This window comes from Symphodus melops (assembly GCF_947650265.1).
Source record: "Symphodus melops genome assembly, chromosome: 13".
Classification (NCBI taxonomy): domain Eukaryota; kingdom Metazoa; phylum Chordata; class Actinopteri; order Labriformes; family Labridae; genus Symphodus; species Symphodus melops.
In genome coordinates this window covers 7,581,467-7,592,011 of record NC_136703.1, presented here as the reverse complement: position 1 = coordinate 7,592,011, position 10,545 = coordinate 7,581,467, and the positions used below count along the sequence as shown (strand labels likewise).

At 41.3% G+C, this 10,545-nt stretch overlaps 1 long non-coding RNA gene across 2 annotated transcripts; it reads right to left on the bottom strand.

The window, feature by feature from the left end:
* Window positions 1-1,058: 1,058 nt before the first annotated feature.
* LOC306833739 lies at window positions 1,059-10,109 on the bottom strand. Of its 2 annotated transcripts, none has more exons than XR_013780409.1 (5): window positions 9,860-10,109; window positions 7,886-8,203; window positions 7,043-7,401; window positions 2,827-2,919; window positions 1,059-1,169 (listed from the first exon to the last, which is right to left on the bottom strand). It is a non-coding gene; the product is annotated as an uncharacterized lncRNA (long non-coding RNA). The 2 variants fall into 2 exon arrangements; XR_013780410.1 differs by having other exon boundaries at window positions 7,919-8,203.
* Window positions 10,110-10,545: the final 436 nt, after the last annotated feature.

Sequence of the window (10,545 nt, the reverse complement as noted above, 5' to 3'; positions counted from 1 at the left end):
GCCGAGGAGGAGAAGGTCCAAGCAGACAGAGGAGACCAAGGAGGAAAAGAAGTGCTGTTCCAAGTGTGTCTGCAAGCCCATTGATGCCGATACAATGGACATCTATGCCAGGGCTGTTTTCCCTTTCACTTTTGCTGTGGTGAACGTGATCTACTGGGTGGCTTACACCATGTGAAGAAAAGGCAACCTTGCTTTGAGAATGGCTGCCATCTAGAGCTGTACATAAGACACTGCTGGAGCTGTGCAGCTACAAAGCTGGCAGAAAGATGCAGCTGAAGTAAATCGTAGGCCTCAGTTAGAAATCAAAATGTAAGAAGAAAAAGTGTTAAGCCTTTGACAATGAATATCTGGTTATTAATGATTTATGGAAGTAGTAAGGAGTACACAAAATGTAAAAAGGACTTCCTTTATTTAAATACAAATACAGAAATGAAGTCACAGAACTAGGTTGCCTATTAAAAGTACACATATATATTGTGAAGTTGTAGAAGCTTTACAAAAGGACATATTGGCAAATGTTCCTGCCGAAAGTTCTGCCCTCAAGCTGACATCTTCAAAAGACGATCGCATACAGTTGCTGAACTGCCTTCGAAAAAACCTGGAGTGAAACAATGTTATTATCTCTGTTCCATGTATCCCACAACACCAAGCCGACTAGAGGATAACATGATGAGGTGTACTATGACTCTGCATGGCTCGAATTTCGTCCGCTTCCCCTGTAACTCCCCCCCCCCCTCTCTCTCCTCTTTCCTCCATCTGTTTTCTTTCAACTGATTTTTTTTTTTGTCGAGTTCACACACCTGGAGTGTTTTATCTCCTTCTGCTAGTTCTGCCTGTTTCCTCACCAGTAAATGAATACTTCCATTACCTGTAAGTGTCTCCTGTCTGGCTTATTATTTCATGAATGAAATAAAAGCAAATTATAATCCCCTTTGACAGATGCAACTTGTCAATGCACTCCTGAAGTCCTGAACTCCTGAAGCAAAACTATTAGCTGCTGGCAGTATCACATCAACAAGAAGGATTAAAATCCCCCTGATGGAGTATGGACACTGGCAGTTGCGCTGAGGGGGTCGAGAGCATGGGTGGAGATCTGGATATGGATGACGGACCCCCAGGCGCTGAATGACAAGAAGACCGCGGGGTGAGGGGGGGATTCTGTCACGTTGCTGAAATGACAACAGCAAAGAGGAACAGTTTCAAATATAACAGTTATTAAAGGATGCGCTAACTGAGTTTGGTTTCACTGAAAGTGGAAAAAAACACCACAACAGTGAGCTGACAAACGATCACAAGAAAAACAAGACGGAGAAAGAGAGACATAGAGTGTGAGTAATGAATGAAAACAATGAAAACCTTACAGGTAATATATATACCGTTTTATGAAGGTCTGGAAATAATTACACCTGTACGAGGTAGTGCTCTCCAGGTGTTGTTTTGTGAAGGGTTGTAGCTCTGCACCCAATTGGATAAACCCACTACCTTCTAGTTTGCTGAATATTCATGCCATCCTAAAGCCAATGACAGTCGTCTTTGTTGTTTCTAAAAATGTCTCAGTTATCATATTAAACCCTGATAATTCAAAAAGGGCTGTGATTGGCCCTGCCTGATCCAGGTCGACTTGAAAACTCAGCGTTTTCCTGAAGTTTTCAGGAAACTCAGGGATGTGCACAAGGACTTTTGGGAGCAGCACAAGAAAAACAGCTTTCTTTTCACAGGAATTCCTGAGCTGAGCCAGGCTCATGATGAACGTTCCTCTGCCAAGACTGTTCTGGGCTGAGAAAGTGGGAGAGCGGGAGGGGCAGAAAGAGAGAGAGTGAGAGAGAAATAGAGTTGTCTGACTTCTCCAAGTGCTTCCCTGTCACAGTCACCCCCTCACACAACATCCACACACTGATTGCAGAGGCTACCACCTTAAACTCCCACACTGTAAAAATGATCAAGGTGGCTCAACTTAGAAACTCAAGTTCAAATGCTGCCTTAAAAACACAAGCTGACTCAACTTCAAGATGAGCTTTGTTTCATCTCACAATGTTAAGTTGTAGAACTCGTTTAATTCATGATCACACTTTTTACTTGATACTCTGAGTTAAAACAACTATCACTCATAATTCATTCAAGAAAACTAGCTTTCTCTTGTCAAAGCAACACAGAATTCCACATTATTTCAACTCTCAAATTGAACTTATGCAAGTCGTTTAATTAATAATCATTTATTGCTTGAACTTGATACTTTGAGTTCAAACACCTAATTATGATATGTAATATGTACAGGAAAACTAGCTTTCTAGTGTCAAATCAATGCACACTATTTCTCACTCACATTTCCAAGTTAAGGTAACTTAAACCAATTCAAACTAATTGCCTTTTCGAGTTTGGTTAACTCGAGTTTTTAAGGCAGCAATTCAACTTAAGTTTTCAAACTAAGTATCATACAGTCATCATACAGTAGATGATGGCCATAAGTATTGCAAAGCTGCATGGAATATCCTTCTTGTTGTGCAGCACAATGGTCTCCTCAACCACAACTGCCACGTCCAAGATATCACATGGAACGGCCTCCCGTCCAGCACCTTCATGGCCTATCAGTAGGTCAAGTTTCATCCCCTTCACGGCTTCATCCAGAGTCTAAAGAGGCTTTACAAGTGTCATTTTCAAAATAACGTCTCACTGGCTCGTATACATTTTCCTGTGTCACTATCCCAGATGTAAACCTTAACTGTGCAAAATATTCAGACGCACAAGCCCGGTCCTACGCTCTCGCTGCTTTGATCGTTATATCCTACACATCTGTAGTGTTGCATTACTAAATACTTACGGTCTTACGTCACACATCCTGATGACATCTGATGGATCTTTGCCGGTTATGAAGTGTGGCAGAACAAGCAGAGCAGCAGTCCTCCTTCTCTCATTTGAGTCCTACAAGATAAAGAAACATGCAGTATGAGGACAATCTCATACCAAACAACAACGGCTGCATCATTTTATGCTCGTCAGCTCCTCCACTTACATCTTTCTCAAGGCAGTACAACATGTCAAGCTGCTTCTGCTTGATTAGTCAAACATTTTAAATAGAAAACACAGGGCCTGATTTACTAAACCTTTGCGCGTCTTAAAACGTGTGCAAACTTGACACCACCAGAAATATATGTGCCATCTGATCTACGAACAGCGTGCAGTGAGGAATGAGTCTTTCATATGAACAAAACAACACCTATTGTCCAAATAGTACGTTTGCCTTAATGAATATGCAACGCAAGGCGTTTCTGTCTCAGCGTGCAAAATACTGGGAGGAGAAAATGCAAACAAGTTGAGTTAGTACACGCTATGTGATTTACCAAGCCAGTGACGGTGTCTAAATTTAACACCTTTGAAAGGAACGTGCTAATCCAAGTGCCCAGTGTTACGTACAACAGGCTGCAGTTAGGAGACATAGGCTCAATAAAAGAAGGTGTAAAGATCATTTCAACTTCCATCATCTTGCGCTTTTCCTCCATGTTTTCAGGACTCAATCCTTCACCCTCACCCTTCTTTGACTTCTTCAGACGTTTTCCCTTCGCATCTCCTCCTTTTCTTTTGTTCACTACCACCTCCGAGCATCCTGCTGCACTCAACTTTTGCCGATAGTTTCCAAACTTAAATTTGAGGCTGTGAAACCACCAGTACTATCCTTTTTCGGACCCTGGCTCCTTCAGACTGGGATGTTTCTCAACAAGCCAAGCGTTGACTGGATTTGACGGCTCTTAGTAAATGAAAGTTCAATGTCTTTCCATCTGGATTTGTGATCTTTGTTGCATATGTAGCACTTATGGTGCTTTCTGTACCCTTATGTAGTGCAAGATAGACTGAAGGGATAACTGGGCCTGATCAGAAGATTCAAGATTCGTAGGAGCCTTGGGGATGCAACACCAAAGGAGGCGCACACACAAAGTTGCAGTGAAACAATGACTTTACTCTGCAAATTGTTTCAGAAGAATTATATACAAGAGCAATACAACATGCGTGCTTTGAAAAATAAAATAAAGTACCCTCAAAAACAGTAAAGTCCTTTCAATGTTCTTTAAGTCCTTCAAAGTTTTGTTTAGTCGTTCAATGTTCTTTTGAAACTGTAGTTGGGTTACGGTTACCAGTAGTTGTGGTTCGGGCTACGGCTCGCCATCCAGATCTGGAGAATCTTCGGAAATCCAATCCAGAACAAAAAACCTAACCTGGAAACAGGTCAGACAATATCTTAAACTGCATTTGTAACACTGGTTCACTTTGTATTCATTTAAATTTCCCACTCCCTCAAATGCACCGTCACATGAGGCGATCATGTGACGTGGACTCACCAATCACAAGGTACCAGTTTAGCTGCCCTGGCTTCATTCTCCTCAGGTGTGTGGGAGAGAAGCCAAGGGGCAGCAGTTGCAGAAACCAGACCATTGTCACTGCGTTGGGGAGCTGGTATCTTGTGCGTGCCTTTTGATTTGACTGAACTGGCCAGGTGTCCTGCTTTAGGACCAGTTCCCCGATGGCGAGCTACGGAACACGGCCAGGAGCCTGAAAACTGTACCTGCTGTTGATGGTCTGGTAGGAGGCTCTGCAAGCCTGTTACCCCTCCCACATCCTCCAACTGAGCATTAAACTGCATCACAACCAAACCTTACTGGACTTTGCACTATTGGATCATTACTTTTCAAATCTATAACCTGTTTGTTCGAAAGCTCAGTGAATTAATTGTTTATGCAGTTAAGGACTTGGGGACCAGGCTACTGCAGTTCAGGTTGGCAGTTTAAACAACTGCACTGGAATATTGTTTAGTGTGTCCATTTTTGAATTTTGTTTTGAATTTCCAACCGGTTCATGAACTGCAATATGTAAATATTTTGGGCTTTACTTTGGGATTTTTTCACTGGTATTCAATATATTTTCACATTTAACTGCAACTGTTGTGTGTCTCTTTGTTTGCTGCACCTGCCCTCCAGCAGCCGAATCCTAGTCTTCTAATAATTTACTAGCCACATCAAATTAACTGCAGTAACTACATTGTGTAAACTCTATACATGTTACACGTTCTATATAGCTACTAGAACTATAGCTACTAGAAAAGCATTAAGAATTTCTTAAATATCTCAGTTGTACAACATTATATTTCAAAAGTTACTAAATGGGAAAATAAACCATGTTTACAATAGTTTACATTCAGTAACAAAATGAGTGTTTCTAAAGTGTATAGCAAGTACACTTTGACTCCAACAATTACACTTGCAGGCTTTAAGTGTATAAAAATAAACCAAAAAACAGGCAAAGTGCGTGTGCCAGCACTTCACGTTAACTCTACTCATTTTCACAATGGCTAACCACACATTAGCACTACAAGGAAAAATTAGCATGTGCTAAGTCCACAATTTTGCAGAAAACAGCAATTTACAACTCTACACAAGTGACTTTGCATACACCTTGCAATAGTATTTCGTATCAATTGAATTGGGACCTTGGGTAATCATTTATACCTCTTAAAAGTGCATTTTCGTAATGAAAAAGCTAGCGGAGATACCACTCAGAGGTTAGCATCCGGAGATTAGCATGCTAACTAGCTCCCATACACAATGAATAGCACTCACCATGCTACATCTCACGCGGGACACACGGTTTCCCAGCTCACATCGTTTCACAGCCTTTGGGACTCTCAGTATCAATCACGTTGTATTTCCACCAAAAACTGCGACTGACACGTTAGCTTCCCCGGAGCAGTTAAAAGGTTTCTCTCATGCAGAGCACGTAGTGATCAGGAGGAGACTTGACCTTATTGGCTAATATGGATTTTAGACTACAGCGCAATTGGCTGCTCGGAGTGTCAACGAAAATACGTATCACGTATTTTGAAATGATTTCTTTTAAACAATATTTATCAATTTATATTTATGTGCTTTTTAGTCAATATTAATGCCTACTCTGACATGTGGGGATTTTAATTAGTTACATCAATATTTATATTTTAATCCCGTTTTTAAGACTGGGTTACACATAGATTCAACAATGGCCTTAATTGAACTGAGGAAAAAAGATCTTTCATGTGTGGTACTGCCATGGCATCGTCTTTTTTGACCAGTTGTAATGTTTTAAACCTAACTCCAGGTTGTTTTTTCACTGCCAAATTTCTCAGGAGATAATTCTATCCTATTAAATGTCAACTGGTAGAGCCTAAAAGAGAAATCAAAGTCTTGGAAGAATACTCATTTGAACAGATTCAAGCCTCTGGGTGAGACTCACAAACGGGATACAGTTCCATCTTTGAATATCTGATCTTATTTGAGTCATAATTAATCTTCCCCAATGTGGGCATTTCTTTTGGTAACAGTATCCCAAAGTTTTTCAGAGTAGTCTGATCCCACTTCAACCTGAATTGTTGTCAAACTAAAGGTCATTATCTGGGTTTTTGGATAAGTAAGTAAGTAAGTAAGTAAGTAAGTAAAATTTATTTATATAGCACTTTTCGCAGGCAGGGGCCACAAAGTGCTTCACAAACAGGGTTTAAAAACATCACAGGGCTTATTCTATGTGTTCTTAGTCTGTCATTAACTCCTTGTTTCTCTACACCTTGATTAGTTCAAAGTTATATTTCAAGCACTTTCTTACTGTAGATTCTGGCAGATATTTCTCCAACAACTAAATGTAGTTTCTGTCTGGGATTGGTGGCGGATTGTTACACATTGAGACATCAAAGTCAAAGAGCAGCGTCTTAAAGTCATGGGATTGATCCAGTCAGGCACAGCTTCCTTTTTAATGATCATGTCATCCACTCCAACCATACAGCTTATTTATGTTTCTCAACAACAGTGTCTTCATCACCTGATACGGTTTTGGCTACACAGGCAACATCGGTGCGTAGGACACATTCTTTGATGTTTGGGTTTTAAAATGGGATTGCTTTTCATTTTTTAAAAGCATTAAATATAGTTTAGCAATTCTTCTGTCTACTGATTCTCTGACCAACATGCTGAATACATTCAAAGAGTCCTTTCTGTGGATATGAGTGGTCCCGCAGGGTGCGACTCACCCGACTGCGACTCACCCCCTCACAGTCCCCATGTCTCCTGGCTCCGGGGCAGCACAAGTCCCTGAAGCACCTCTTGAAGTTCTCCTGGAGGAAAGCGTCGAGGATGGCCTCCAGGTGGTCTCCGGCACGTTGGCTGACAGGGCCTTAACCATGATGACGATGCGGATGGGGGTCCAGTACACCACCAAGACTCCAACCACCACCAGCACTAGGCGTGTGATCCTCTTCAGCCCATGAGCAACAGAGTGTGGCAGACATGATGGTTATGACAGGTGCTACAAAGGTGAAGACACAGATCTTCATCAGGGTGTCCCAGTAGATGTAAGCTTCAGGGAACTGTAGAGCACACTCTGTAATCCCTGTTTGAACACAGTTAGCACCAAGGATTCAGTCACTCAATAAAACTACAGTCGCCTTGCTAACAAATGCCCTTTAAGCATTGACAGTAATGCTACATTTTAATGTTTGCTGCTAGCTTATGTACTCACAACGACAATGCAAACCTGTTGATGACATCTTAGTCAACATATACTATTATGCATACAGTGTTAGCCGTTTTAACATGCTAACATTTAAGCTATGATGCTCTCCAGCCGATTCCTCCACTAAGAGCCATGGATGTCTGAAAGGTTAATAACCCCTAAAGTCAGATCTCTAACAGCAGTCAGATTGACACTACACACAGCTAGTCTCACATCATATACCTGGGTTAAGTGCACTTTGCTTATTGTCTACAGGCCTGTTGTCAACACACACCATCTATCAGTCTGCCCCTGAAAATGAGCAATATTTCAATTTATTTTCTCAAACTGTGTCAACCAATAATTCAGGCTATAGCTTTACCAGGGCCTTGATTGGTTGGCACACGTAGCTCACCACGCTCATCATGGTCAGGGTAAAGATGCTGGTGAACGTCTTGTAGAAATCCATGGAGATCAAAACCTTGCACGCCAAACAGCCAGGAGCCGAGCAGATAGTCAGTGCTCTGGAAAGACATGCTGTGAGTGACCAGAGCGTCAGCCACGCCCACACTGAAGATGTAGATGTTGGTGGCTGTTTTCATCTCGTTCTGTCTGTTGTGGGGGCAGACGTGAAGAGCAGGTCGCCGTTCACCTGCTGCAGCTGTCCGCTGAGCCACAGGAAACCGGACCAACAGTAAATCTGACAGAGAGAAGGAAGAAGAGCGTGGAGATGGATGTCATTGGAGAAGGATTCTTAAACATGCCTCTGCATACCAGGAGTGTACGTGTGATAACTGCACCTTGAGGAGAGAGAACCTTTCATTCTAATATTGACATCTATCTTCATTTATCCTGACTCTTGAGCAGCTCTAACCACACCGTTTCTCATTCAGCTTTATCTTATCTTCCGCTTGCTTTCAGCCTCACTGTGACCTGAATGAAGTTGAACTACAGCAGCACTTGCACACAAATCAAGCATTTCACACTACAACTCCATACAGAGGATCAACTCACTCATCACAACAGCCTCCAACTACACAAACAGCCCAGAAACTCCACTCCCCTCTTTTTATCTGCTTCCAACAGGCCTGATGACTTTTCTCCAATAATATCATCCTGGAAACGCAAAGACTTACAAATTCACATCAACTGATGACAGTGCTCTGTTCATATTTTCAAAATCTTACCACATGATATAAAGAGCAGATGAAAGAAAGCCAATTGCAAGTTGATTAAGTCTTAGCTGCAGTTAAACTCATACAGCCTAATATGACAGTCTGCATGGAATATCCTTCATGTTGTGCAGAACAATGCTCTCCTCATCCACTTAGAAATAATGTCAAATGCAGCTTTTAATCGTGTAGCATCTCTTTCACAGTGGCTCCTTATTTATCAAATTAGAAATCCTCTTGTCAGTTCACTTTTACTTGAATAATGACTCTGATTCCTCTATGCTCAATAAAATAAACTATCAATGGTAATCCTTCTGCTTGAAAACAAATGGTTTATAGTTGTTGTTTTGTTTTTTGTCAGTCTTTTGACTATGTGCTGTTCTACCAATCAGGTGTTCCGATTATACCTCAAGTCACACCTACACATTGACACACTGTTGTCAAGAAGACGATCTCAGTAATTAATGCCACCATTCACAGCATTCATACTGGGCAAGTGGTTGGTCAAATGTCTTGCCCAGGGACACAACGGACATGTTTCTGCAAGAATCAAACTTGGCTCATTCACATTATACCCATCAGCTCGACCCAATTAATAAATGATGATGTGTCCTACTAATACGATAATAACGATGATAGAGAAAACATTAATGGACGCTATCGCCAGGCTGCGATGAGTTGGGCGGGGTCTCAGCTGGTCACGTGCTCTACTAGCCGAATCCGCAGTCTAGGAGCGGCAACTTGGCCATGTGTACCTGCAGGTCGCTGCTTTACATCGACCCCCTGATGATAGCGTGCATAGGGCAAGCCCTGGAAGGGCAGGAGCTGGAATCGAACTCTCAACCTTGCGATTGAGAGACGACCTCGCTACCTGTTACGCCACTTCCGCCCCGAAAAAAATTCGATTTTTTTCGTATTTAAAGTATCCACGCCCATACAATGTTAAAAACTTGATTATTAGTAGAATTTAAATCAACGTAGCCACAGAAACAATTTACAGATCACAAAAGCGCTTAATTTTGAGCTAATACAAGCTCGACTTTCATGGACAATAACTCGTTTTACGTTTCTATGGAAACAGCGCTACATAAGGCAAGCTGGCCAGCAGTTCCATTCTAGCTAGCGTTAGTCTACAGCTAACATTAAAACAAGCAGGCAGCTTACTAGAAAGTCAAAACACTTACTTTCAATATATACGCAGGTCTTTAGACAGTCTTCGTTATCTGATCCCATTAATTATTTCCATAAGAGATTTAATGCTCCATAATTACATAACCATCCAATGAAGACTTACAGCCTGAGTGTAAAGACGCTGGTTTTGACCGCTCGGAGCCAAATGTGAGCCGAACACGGAGGTTTGCTAGCAGGTTAGCTAGCACGAAAAGTACTAATAACTTTGTCATGCCGCTGTGAATGTAGCAAATTATCATTTAACACAACACACGCTAAAATATATATACATCACTTGCACTGACAGTATAAGAACTATCAAAACAACAAAAGTCCCTTTTCAGAAGAAATATAGAAATGAAATGACAGTGTCTTCAAAGTGAGGTCTGAAGTGAATGGAAGGCTGCTATTGCCACTCGTGTGGACAAGAAAAATAAAATCATTTTTCACATGTATTTTACACATCAATCAAATAAGTGGATTATACATTTTTATATATTTTATAATATTCTTGCGGAGGCTTTGACGTAATTGAACGTTCACTGTCTCATGCACAGACATCATACAGAATGAAGGTCCTACCATTGACAAGACTGCCATCTAGTGACCACCAAATGAAATACCTCAACTGTACTAATGTACAATGCTGATCATCTTCAAAGTAATTTTAACAAGACCAGTTGTAGTTCAATATGATTGG